Below are 13365 nucleotides of genomic sequence, written 5' to 3'. Positions count from 1 at the left end.
GGTTGGACATCCGATATTCATCCCCACGCCCGTCTCTGAGCCTGTCCTCAAAATGTCCCGGAAAACTCAGCTTATTCATTTTGTTTTCCTCCAGCTGAGCTGGTGAGTGTTTTTGTTCGGATCTCCAGAGTCTGCAATTGGTTTTGGATCAGGGAATTATAGACCAGTTAGCTTAAATTCAATGGTCGGAAAGATATGAAACCTTTGCTCAAAACATTTTATATCAGAAACCATTGATAACTTAAAATACCATGAAAAATTATCAGCAAGATTCTAAAAGGGAAGGATGTGCTTGACTAAGCTTATTGAATTTTAAATATAGGTAACAAATTGGAGAGATAAGAGTAATCCTTAATTATGATAAAGTAAGGAGAATTTTTTCTGATTACTTCCAGCTATGAGGAGGCCAATGGTTGTCACAAAGTTAGGGGCTCAAGTCCTACTTCAGAGACTTGAGCATACAAATCTAAACTAACCCTCATGAAGGTTTGTCCAACCTCTTCACTCAGTGGAGGTCCCATTTCCATTTTTTTCTCATTCGAGCAAATTTCAGAAAGATTCACGGTGGAATTCTCCATTCCTGGGAATAATGGAGCGATACTTCACAAAGATTCCTAAGTGTGGTAGCGAGCAGGCACTGCCCCGACCTTCCTGGCGCCAGCTCAGCGAGGCCGGCAACGCAATACAAAGTTAATTGGTCCACTTAACGAGGCCCCATCGGTTTCACGCTGCAATTGGAGGCTCGCCAGCTGATTCGCCAGGACTGTGCTCGTCAGTCCCCCCCGCTAACAAGGTCGAGCAGCACTTCAGCAGCACTTGCACAGCCAACCCCAGCCAGCTCACAACAATGCGCCAAGGAGACCGACCCCAAGATTCAGGCATATGGACCTGGCCAGGCTCCATTACGCGGTGGAGACCTGTCCTGTTCCCCTGAGGGTCACAGAGGGTGAGCCACAGGGCAGCCACCTTCGAGGAACGGGTCCTGGAGGTGACTGGGACAACGAGGACAGAGCAGTCACCAACATGGAGGTTGGCAGAAGCCGCAGAGGTGAGGATCCACCAGGCTCCACCCAGGGGATCTGTCAAACGTGAGTGCTGACTGACTGACCCATCCCTCCCACTGACCACATGTCCATTCTCCCGCAGGTCCTCCATCCGACCGTGCCGGCCCATCCCGGGTGGCCCCCTCTCCAGCTTCCCAGGAGAACACCTCGGAGGAGAGCTCCGAGGAAGACACGATCGAGACATCACAGCTGTCATCCGAAACCTCCACCAGCGCAGATACACACACTTCGGTGGGAAATGTTTGTCAGGCTTCTGGGGCACAATCTGGTGAACATCACCCTGATGTACATCAGGTGGAGGCAGGAACCCCCAGGCGAGACAGCAGCTGGAGGTCTGCTGGATCCCAGGACCCAGCTGAGCCGCTTGTACAGGGTTACCCGGAGCTGATGGAGACATTAGGGTGTGGCCAGGTCATTCAGAGTGATGTGTTATCTGTGTTGGTCTAACATCGACTGCAACTGGATGCAGTAAAACAAGAAACAGGCTTCCGACACAGGAGATGGTCCAACACTGTTTTATTGAACCTGCTGATTGCTGTACATAATCTGCTGTGGGTTGACACTCTATTAACCTAACTGATAACCTCCTACTGGCTTGACCAGACTATCTCTCTATCACATGGTGATGATATTCACTGGCTTGTGTACTGTGACTATCTCCCTGGCCGTGTCCTGTGAGAGAGGGAGAGCCTTAATGCCCTGTGGGCTTTATAGTGGTGGTGTCCTGTCTGGTGATTGGTTGTTCTGTGTTGTGTGTGTTCATTGGTTATCCTGTGTGTCCATCACTGCCTGTCTGCATCTCATGATATACATGAGTGGATATTATGACAGAGAGGAAGATGTCAGCGACATTCAAGCAGGTCCATAGCTGATTGGAGGAGTCCCAGAGGCTACGGGCATAGGGGATGTCGTTAGCAATGTGTGGCACCGAGGCCAACACGGCTAGGGTGGTGACCGCAGTGGGGAGCCTGGTGCACAATGTCGGCACCTGTAGTGAAGGTGTCTAAGGTGTCGCGCAGTCAGTGACAGCCATGGCTGAGGGTCTCGGCAGAATGTCCGACTTGCTGGGGGATGTCACCCAGTACCAGGCCGACCTTGTTGAGGTTCTGCGGGATGTGTCCCGCTCTCAGATGGGAATGGCTGAAGCACTGAGGAGCCGGGGCTCAAACCAGCTGCCTCTCTGTACCAAGGTGAACCCCAGGACCCTATGGGCACTGAGCAGGGGAGGGGGGGGGGGTGCTGGTAGGGCAACCCAAACACGACCCATGGATTGGGAATGGTGACCACCAGCGCCGGGTTCCACCCCTTCGATGAGCCCGCGTCTCACAGCCAGCACGCGGCACAGGGTGGCAGCACGCGGCACAGGGCGGCAGCACGCGGGACAGGCCGGCAGCACGCGGGACAGGGCGGCAGCACGCGGGACAGGGCGGCAGCACGCGGGACAGGGCGGCAGCACACGGGACAGGGCGGCAGCACGCGGGACAGGGCGGCAGCACGCGGGACAGGGCGGCGGCAGGCGGGACAGGGCGGCGGCAGGCGGGACAGGGCGGCGGCACGCGGGACAGGGCGGCGGCAGGCGGGACAGGGCGGCAGCACGCGGGACAGGGCGGCAGCACGCGGGACAAGGCGGCAGCACGCGGGACAGGGCGGCAGCAGGCGGGACAGGGCGGCAACAAGCAGGACATGGCGGCAGCAGGCGGCACAGGGCGGCAGCAGGCGGGACAGGGCGGCAGCACGCGGGACAGGGCGGCGGCACGCGGGACAGGGCGGCGGCACGCGGCACAGGGCGGCAGCACGCGGGACAGGGTGGCAGCACGCGGGACAGGGCGGCAGCACGCGGGACAGGGTGGCAGCACGCGGGACAGGGTGGCAGCACGCGGGACAGGGCGGCAGCACGCGGGACAGGGCGGCAGCACGCGGGACAGGGCGGCAGCACGCGGGACAGGGCGGCAGCACGCGGGACAGGGCGGCAGCACGCGGGACAGGGCGGCGGCACGCGGGACAGGGCGGCGGCACGCGGGACAGGGCGGCGGCACGCGGGACAGGGCGGCGGCACGCGGGACAGGGCGGCGGCAGGCGGGACAGGGCGGCGGCACGCGGGACAGGGCAGCGGCAGGCGGGACAGGGCGGCGGCATGCGGGACAGGGCGGCAGCACGCGGGACAAGGCGGCAGCACGCGGGACAGGGCGGCAGCAGGCGGGACAGGGCGGCAGCACGCGGGACAGGGCGGCAGCACGCGGGACAGGGCGGCAGCACGCGGGACAGGGCGGCAGCACGCGGGACAGGGCGGCAGCACGCGGGACAGGGCGGCAGCACGCGGGACAGGGCGGCAGCACGCGGGACAGGGCGGCAGCACGCGGGACAGGGCGGCGGCAGGCGGGACAGGGCGGCGGCACGCGGGACAGGGCGGCGGCAGGCGGGACAGGGCGGCAGCACGCGGGACAAGGCGGCAGCACGCGGGACAGGGCGGCAGCAGGCGGGACAGGGCGGCAACAAGCAGGGCATGGCGGCAGCAGGCGGCACAGGGCGGCAGCAGGCGGGACAGGGCGGCGGCACGCGGGACAGGGCGGCGGCACGCGGGACAGGGCGGCAGCACGCGGCACAGGGCGGCAGCACGCGGGACAGGGTGGCAGCACGCAGGACAGGGCGGCAGCACGCGGGACAGGGTGGCAGCACGCGGGACAGGGTGGCAGCACGCAGGACAGGGTGGCAGCACGCGGGACAGGGTGGCAGCACGCGGGACAGGGCGGCAGCACGCGGGACAGGGCGGCAGCACGCGGGACAGGGCGGCAGCACGCGGGACAGGGCGGCAGCAGGCGGGACAGGGCGGCAACAGGCGGGACATGGCGGCAGCAGGCGGCACAGGGCGGCAGCACGCGGGACAGGGCAGCAGCACGCGGGACAAGGCGGCAGCACGCGGGACAGGGCGGCAGCACGCGGGACAAGGCGGCAGCACGCGGGACAGGGCGGCAGCAGGCGGGACAGGGCGGCAACAAGCAGGACATGGCGGCAGCAGGCGGCACAGGGCGGCAGCAGGCGGGACAGGGCGGCGGCACGCGGGACAGGGCGGCGGCACGCGGGACAGGGCGGCAGCACGCGGCACAGGGCGGCAGCACGCGGGACAGGGTAGCAGCACGCAGGACAGGGCGGCAGCACGCGGGACAGGGTGGCAGCACGCGGGACAGGGTGGCAGCACGCGGGACAGGGTGGCAGCACGCGGGACAGGGTGGCAGCACGCGGGACAGGGCGGCAGCACGCGGGACAGGGCGGCAGCACGCGGGACAGGGCGGCAGCACGCGGGACAGGGCGGCAGCACGCGGGACAGGGCGGCAGCAGGCGGGACAGGGCGGCAACAGGCGGGACATGGCGGCAGCAGGCGGCACAGGGCGGCAGCACGCGGGACAGGGCAGCAGCACGCGGGACAGGGCAGCAGCACACGGCACAGGGTGGCAGCACGCGGCACAGGGCGGCAGCACGCGGGACAGGGCGGCAGCACACGGGACATTGTGGCAGCACGCGGGACATGGCGGCAGCAGGTGGCACAGGGCGGCAGCACGCGGGACAGGGCGGCAGCACGCGGGACAGGGCGGCAGCACGCGGGACAGGGCGGCAGCACGCGGGACAGGGCGGCAGCACGCGGGACAGGGCAGCAACACGCGGGACAAGGCGGCAGCACGCGGGACAGGGCGGCACGGCTGTGAATGTGCCGTCGACAAGTGAGCCGGTGACCCTCTGGAGGCAGCGAAGGCCGTGGGACGTGGTAAGCTGCTGGCTGCCTCCACCGAGGCTATGCATCCTGGGGAAACATCATAGCAGAAGAGATAAGTGGACCAAGCACATTGAGGGTCACTGAGGGCACCATGGAGGGGGAGATTGGGACGGCACCTTCGGGAGAGTGGGGAATTGTATGACACATGTGTCACGTCAAAAACCTTTGAGCACAAACAGTATGATACCTCTGTCACTTTTTTTCGCAGTGCGGGTTGACCTCCTCTCCACACCACCCCCCCCCCCCCCCCCTCGCCTCCAGCCCTCCCCCAGACATATGATGGGTGTGAGTGAGCACTCAGCAGACAGGCAGGGGTCAGACTATGCCATAGATTGAGGAGCACCAGCGCTCAGCTCTCTGCAGGTTATTATCACCCAACGAAAGTCACCTGCTGACGGTGCCGACACAGTCCCTGCACCCTGGAGTGTTGAGATACAGATCCTGGGAGGGTGAGAGGTGGGTGGGGGTGGGTGGGTAATGTACCGATGATGGACCAGGCCATCTCCTATGTGAAGCGGGCGAGTACGACAGCCTCCCTGGCCCTCTGGGCCTGCCGGAACCCACACCGCCGATGCCTGTCCTGCAGCCTCCGGCCGCACCTCCGGCCACATGTTCCTCATCCCCAACCTCCATCCCATGGCCCTGCTACTGTACCAGGTTGTGGAGAACACAGCAGGCCACTTGGGCACCCTCCGGAGGAGTGTACTGCAGGGCATCACCAGATGGCCGAGGCATCAGAACTGCATTTTGAGGAGTCCGATGCACCGCTCATTGACAACACAGGTGGCCACATGGGCCTCTTGTATCAGGCCTCTGCTTTGGTCTCCAGGGCGCAGACCAGCACCAAAACAGGAGTTGCCAAACCCAATCGCAAGAAGAAAAGTACTCGCCAGATGATCATTAAAACTAAAAAGAGGAAGTTGAGAAAAGTGGGAGAGCTCGCACGTCCCACTGATGGAAACAAAAGAGAAGATGTCGATGTTGCGACAGACAAGCTAGATACAGAGAACGTACAACGAAGCAGCAAACAGTGTCGTGGGAAGAAGCGATAAAAGAAAAAGCTGGAGACGTGCGTGTGGCGATCAAGCATACATGCCTTCAAAAGGCATTGTGTCAAAAATATACGAAGCAAGAGACTGGCATGCAAACCAGTCTTCTAAAAGGCTGACAACAGCCCAAGTGATCACAGGGGCGATCCCGTGAGAGAGGCACAATGAGCTGTGCACAAGGGACATACACTGAGCAGGAATATCATGTCTATGGACACACAAGTGTTTATATTGTTTATGCTTATACCAAATGTGTAAAGTAAAGATATCAGTCAAGTTTGTACATAAACATCAATATCTCCTAAGGAAGGGGGATGTGGTGATATGTCTGTAGATAATATTACATATATTTACCAGTGTGACCTCCCACTAGGTGGCGTCAGAAATCAGTCAGGTGACATCCGGCTACTAGCAGGTGTACACGAGGACAGTCGTGCATAAGGGTAGTTTCAGGAGAGTCTAATGTACCTCTATAATAACTTGGTCGATATAAGATTTTGATCATTACCTTACCATTAAAAATCATCATTCTGGCTAAGTCACCAGCAGTTCTGTAGAATCATTGCAAGACAAGGTCGCGGAACACAACGCTGCAGTGTTCAGGCACAGTGTCCAGGCATCGCGGTCTGATTGGGATTCAAGGCAATGACTCCCACATGCTACATGGTCCGCCCACCCACAGGAATCCACTTGGGTTGGTGTAAAGTACTCACTTAACCACAATTCACAATTCCCTGTGGGCAACAGCCTTCAGCTGCACAGCCGGAGGCCTCGGCAATCGGTGGGGGCTATGTATGGGTGGTTGGTGGAGGCCATGGGTGGTCAGAGGGGCAGATGGGCAAGGGGAGAGTTTCCCCGGAACAGGTAAACACAATCCAGGTGTTGGCATGGTGTTGCCATGCATGGTTGCACCCCCCCCTCCAGTACCTACCCCCACCCTTACATGGTGGCCCACCCCTGCAGAGGGTCCCGCAAGAGAGCTGCCATTAGCCAGGCGGGAGTCAGACATTCACAGGTCTGTGAGGATCTACGTACTGTCCCCAATGTAAGTCATTGTCATCCTCCTGCAGTGCAGTGACTATGGGCAACCACTGTGTCCCCAAGACAGAAGCGGTATCACAGGGAGTGTGCACTGTCATCAGTTAGATGGAAGAGCCATTCTCACAGAATCCATGTGAAGATATTGGGATGTCCTCACTGGGTGTCCTCAACATCCTCTATGAATCTAACAGCAATGAGCGGGTCCCAAGCCCGGCTGCCTCGACTGGAGATCGCCATTGCCTCATGGCCAACACCCTCTCCCATGAGGACTTCCTCAGACTCAATCCCATTGACATCCTCCTCATTGGAGGTAAGGTGCCACGCCTCCATCTCCTCCTCAGGCAGTTCCTCTCCCTGGGAATCGAGCACACACCTGCAGGATGTGTTTGGGGTGGTCACAGCCCAGCTGAGCACTCAGTGAGTGGAAGCTGTTGCAGTTCACATAGTTCAGTGCCTGATGCCCCGGAGATCTGATTGCCATGTGAGTACAGTCGATGGCACCCTGCACTCTGGAAAGCTAGAGATTTGCACAAAGCCCATCGCTCTTGCATCCTGGCTTCCCTGATCCCAGTCAAAATGGACAAAGTTGTGGGCCCTCGTGAAGATTGCTTCCTTCACCTGGGGGATGCAGTTAAGTGTGCAGGGTTGTGAAGTCTAGCAGAGGTCACATGTGGACCCACTGGCATACAAATTGAGTGCCATTGAAACTTCCAGCGACACTGGCAGTGGATGCCCTCCAAGCCCTCGTGGCGCCAAATCCTGCAGCAGGTGGCAGATGTGACCAACCAGTTCCCTGCCCCCGCATGTCCCCCTCACCCCTCCCCCCCCCCCCCCCCCGCCCATCCCCACACCCACCTCCGCTGTTTCCTCAGTGCACCGCTTCCCTGGCCTCAGTGGTGCCCAGCCTTGTGAGGGCTTCTTGCCACGGCACCTGTCCCTGCCAGCAAGGGTACCGGTGGCTGGTGCTACGCATGCCAGAGGTACGCTCTGCAGCCCCCGTCCGGTACCCTTCTGTAGGGGCGAGCGTGGGTGTTGCCCTTGGGTGGGCCGTGTGATGCCCTGCTGCATGGCACCTGTTTTTGGGTGGGGGAGGGGGCGTTGGTGAGGTGGAGGGAAGGGTTTGGGGTGGGGTGGGTGCTCCCATATGGCCAGTGTCAGCCTGCACAACCACGGGCTACGGTGGGCGGTCAGTGGGGTGTGCAGCAGGATGGCTACCTTGCAGGCCACGGTAATGGCAGTCTGTGCCTGGACAACCCCGTGCCGGGGGTCATCCCTGATGCCATGGCCTACCTCCTGGTTGCCCCCTCCTACTCTCCTGGCCCTGGCAGACACCACCCCCATCCTTCAGCCAGCCATGCCAGCAGCAGACCGGCAGCCCATGGTTGCGCCTCTGGGAATATGACCTACCTCCGCTCTCTCCCTCAGCAATCACTGCACCTGTTCCCGATTGTTGAAACCTCAAATGAGCGTTGCCATCGGTAATTCTTCCTGGTGGAGACAGAGCATCGTGGGAGCTCTGGAGAATACGGGGACAGGCCCGTTAATGACATGCGGCGCAGAATTCATTCACGCTACTATTGAGGCACCGGAGCATGGCATTCCATCAGGTGCCCAGCGCCGGCCTCAATTATCGGCTGACACACGATTTTCTGCCCGATTCTGCCAACGGCGAATTCCACCTACAGACTCTCTCACTTCCCACACACTCACTCACTCTCACACATTCACTATGAGACACTCACTCTCATCCTCACACACACTCGCACGCCATCGTCCCCCCCCACACAAACACTGACTCGCTCACCCACACACACACACTTACTCACTCCAACGCAGACACACACTCCCAGAAACAGTCTCTCACCCTCACCCCCACGCACGCACGCATGCAAGGACACACACACACACTCAATCTCTCATTCACTGAACCCCAGAGGTGAGATGAAAGTGACTACCCTTGACATCGAGGCAGCACCTGACCGAGTATGGTGTCAAGGAGCCTGAGATAAACTGGAGTCAGCGGGAAAAAGGGGGAAAACACTCCACTGGTTGGAGTCTTACTTAGCACAAAGGAAGTTGGTCATGGTTATTGAACGTCAATCATCTCAGCTCTAGGGCATCACTGCAAGAGTTCCTCAGGGTAGTGTCCTGGACCCAACCATCTTCAGCTGCTTCATCAATGATTTCCCTTCCATCATAAGGTCAGAAGTGGGGATGTTTGCTGATGACTGCACAATGTTCAGCATCATTTGCTACTCCTCAGATAATGAAGCAGTCCATGTCTAAATGTAGCAAGACCTGGACAATATCTAGACTTGGGCAGACAAGTGGGAAGTTACATTTGCGCCACACCAGTGCCAGGCAATGACAATCTCCAACAATAGAGGATCTAACTATCGCCCCTTGACATTCAATGGCATTACCATCACTGAATCCCCCACTGTCAATATCCTTGGGGTTACCATTGATCAGAAACTGAACTGGATTAGCCATATTAACAGTGTGGCTATCAGGACAGGTCAAAGGTTAGAAATCCTACAGTGAGTAACTCACCTCCTGACCTCCTAAAGCACGTCCACCATCTACAAGGCCCAAGTCAGGAGTGTAATGGAATACTCTCCAATTGCCTGGATGAGTGCAGCTCCAACAACACTCAAGAGGCTTGACACCATTCAGTGCAAAGCCATTGGCTTGATTGCTCCTCCTTGTAAAAACATTCATTCACTCCTTCACTGACGAACAGTAGCAGCCATGTGTACCATCACAAAATACAATGCAGTAATTCACCGAGGTTCCTTAAGGAGCACTTTCCAAAGCCATGACCACTACCATCTAGAAGAACAAGGGCAGCGGACACCTGGGAACCCCAACTGGAGGTTCTCCTTTCCTTTATATGGGAAATATATCGGCGTTCCTTCACTGGGTCCAAATTTTGGAATTTCCTCCCTCACAGCACCATGGGTGTACCTATACTTCAGGGACTACAGCGGTTCAAGAAGGCAGCTCACCACCACCTTCGGAAGGGCAACTAGGGATGGGCAATAAATGCAAATCTAGACAGCGAAGCCCACATCCCGTAACTTAACAAAAAAACCCACACTCACTCACTCTCTCAGTCCCATGCACACATACTGGCCGTGATTCTCCGACCTCGTTACGCACTTGCTCAAGCGTAACAAGGTCCGTGCATAATGGGAGAGTCCAAAAACGAGATCCGTGCCTGCCGCCAACAGTTTGCGATGCAACCGGCCGGCTCCTCGAGGCGAAATCGAGATCTCGCTGTACAGTGGCAAGAAGCCAATTATCAGCACTTAAGCTCTATTTCCGTAGAATTAATGAGAGCCGCCCCAACGGTCTCCTGTCATTCTGCAACTTCTCCAGCAAGTGGTCACGCTGGCACCGATTAGTACTCCTTTTGAAAAACGTGAACCTGGTGGAAGGGCTTCCGTGGGGAGCCGAGGAGGTGAGTAACCATCTTTGGTCACAGGCTAAGAGCCCGGAGGCACTGGACCTGCTGCCCCAGTGCTCAATCGGGGGGGTTGGGGGACCCTCCTCAGGGGTGGGCCGCCATGAGGGGGGAGGTGCACTGGGAAATGGGAAAAGGGTCCAGGATTGAGCCTGCATTGCAGAAGGAAGTGACAGACGCACCATAATGGTTTTGCAGAAAGGTGTTTAATGTGCTGTACAAACCCGACTCCTGATAGTGCTGCCCCCACCCCGCTGCCACCTCCCCCCCCGCCCCCCCTCCCCCCCCCCGCCACCGCCCCCCTCCACGCCCCCTGACTCTTTGATCAGCTGCTGGGCCTCCCACCAGCCCGGATCTTCCCCCAGGCTCTAAAACTCAGTCCCCCCTCACCCCGGATCAGTCCCTCTCCCGTGTGAACAAACTCACTGCCGATGGTACTTGCTGCATCTCTTTCTCTCTCTTTGTAGAATCTTCCACTGTGTGCACATGTCTGGCTGGCATCTGAAAACTAACAGCGGGATCACAGAGAAAGAATAGTTTCAGGGCCATAATCCAGCCATGATTGGACAAGACAGCACGGTGATACAGTGATTAGCACTTCTGCCTCACAGCACCAGGGACCCGGGTTCAATTCCGGACTCAGGCGACTGTCTGTGTAGAGTTTGCACTTTCTCCCCCCATCTCCGTGGGTTTCCTCCGGGTGCTCCAGTTTCCTCCCACAGGGCCAAAGATGTGCAGGTTAGGTGGATTGGTCATGCTAAATTGTCCCTTAGTACAAAGATGTGTCGGTTCGATGGGAGTACGGAGATAGTGTGGAGGAGTGGTCCTATGTGGGGAGCTCTTTCGGAAGGTCGGTGCAGACATGATGGGCCGAATGGCCTCTTTCTGCTATAGGAATTCTAAGACTGCTCTAGTGCATTTTGAGCGAGTGCTGCATTTACAGGAGTGCCACCTTTTGGATCAGACTTTACATTGAGGCTCTGTCTGCTCTCTCAGCTGAATGTAAAAGGTCCTATGACCCGATGACCAAGAAGAGCGAGGGAGTCTTCCCGAGTTCCCTGGCCGATATTTATCCCTCACTGAACATCTCAGAGTGGTCATTATCACCTTGCTGTTTTGGGAACTTACTGTGCGAATACTGGCTGCATTGTTTCCTACAATAGTCACTGTATTTTAAGAGGATTTAATTGGCTGTAAAGTGCTTCAGGATCATAAGTAGCACCTTTTTTTATTGCTACAGTGCCAGCATCCTCTTCTCGAATGAAGCCAGCTGCAAAGTATTCAATTATTATCACAGTCATGGTGCCACCTCCACAAAAATATCCTCTTCCTGATGAATGTGACGGTGTGAGCAGGGGGTTCTGGTGAGTGTGAGGGTGTGAGCAGGGGGTTCTGGTGAGTGTGAGGGTGTGAGCAGGGGGTTCTGGTGAGTGTGAAGGTGTGAGGAGGGAGGATTCTGATGAGTGTGAGGGTGTGAAGAGGGGGGTGTGGTGATATGCATCACTGTAAATACACAAGGGGTTAATGTAAATACATGTAGACTAGCTAAACACTAGAGGGAGCACCAGAGACATGACATACGAAGATAGGACACGACCAATGGGCATTCACGATACACACAGAGTTGACACTACCACAGGGGGGCATTACACCAACCCATATATAAAGGACACAGCACACATGATCTTCCTCTTTCCAGTGGAGACACTCAGTGAGTACAGACACAGGATTGATTCAATATCACACCCACCACGTGGGTTGTAGCAGACTGGTTTGTCAGTCTGAGTAGCTGTAGAAGGATCAACAGTAGAGACGAACCAAAGTAAGAGAATTGTAAATAGTTCAATAAACGAGCTGAAGTTATCTCCACATCTCAACCTTCCTTTGTCAGAGTGAACATCAAGGAAGCCGCTTATGCTACGTCAAGAGAATAACAAGACATGGTACCAACGGAGTGACCTGTTAAATCCATATAGTTACAACTCAGCAAGCAGTGACAACCAGCAACAAAACCCAGGCAACACAATGTTCTGGATTCCGGTTCCACAGCAGCTCAGGTACCAAGGCAATTTCAGTGACACCTGCCGTTGGTTCAGGCAGAGATTCGAGATCTACCTGATAGCGTCCGACCTAGATGGCGTGGAGGATGCACAAAAAAAAATCTTCTACTTACCATCGCGGGTCCAGAAGCAGCTGAAATCTTCCAGACCTTCAAATACTCAAAGGGGCAAAACAAGAGTGATTTCCAGGCAGTCCTGGACAAATTCCAAGAATTCTGGGAGGAGAATACAAAAAAAACGGTAAAAGAAGCACCAAAACTCACCACGAGGTAGGCTTGCTGAAGTAATCTGCAGTTTTGAATTGCAGCCATCTTGGTAAAGGTACTGCACATGCGCAGTGGAGAAAAAGGCACCCAGTAAAGGAACAGCGATCTGAGCATGCCCAATTGCTTCCTACAACCTATGTCACATGTGTCATGACGTCTGAGGCCCCAGACCACGCCCACTTAAAGGGGAAATGTCCAAAAACTCGAAACAAATTTCATAAAGCCGTAAAACAAGATTCTTTCACCTGGAATGACAGCACAATGCCTGAAATTCAACCAGTAGCTGAAAGTAACCTCCGTAGAACTCTGCAACAAGCAGTTAGCACCGCCCAAAGCGATGATACAGTCCTTGAATACTACGACACCGACCTTTATTTCTTCTCTGGACATCACGAGCCCAATGCCAGCTCCGGCACACACAGTGATGATATGGTCTTGGAAGACTATGACTCAGACGACGGTTTTTTCATTCGAAATGGCAACCCCCATACTGAATCCGACAGAGACGCGGATGCGTTCTTCGGATTTGAGGATCTTCAGCTCAGCATATATGACATCCCGACTCGTGAGTGCAGGATCATGCTGAGGCCTGACACCAAGAGACAGAAAACAGTACAAGCCCACAGAGAGCGGCCTGCTGCCACACAGAG

This window comes from Scyliorhinus canicula, chromosome 15, assembly GCF_902713615.1.
Source record: "Scyliorhinus canicula chromosome 15, sScyCan1.1, whole genome shotgun sequence".
NCBI lineage: Eukaryota > Metazoa > Chordata > Chondrichthyes > Carcharhiniformes > Scyliorhinidae > Scyliorhinus > Scyliorhinus canicula.
Note: the sequence above shows the minus strand (reverse complement) of the source record.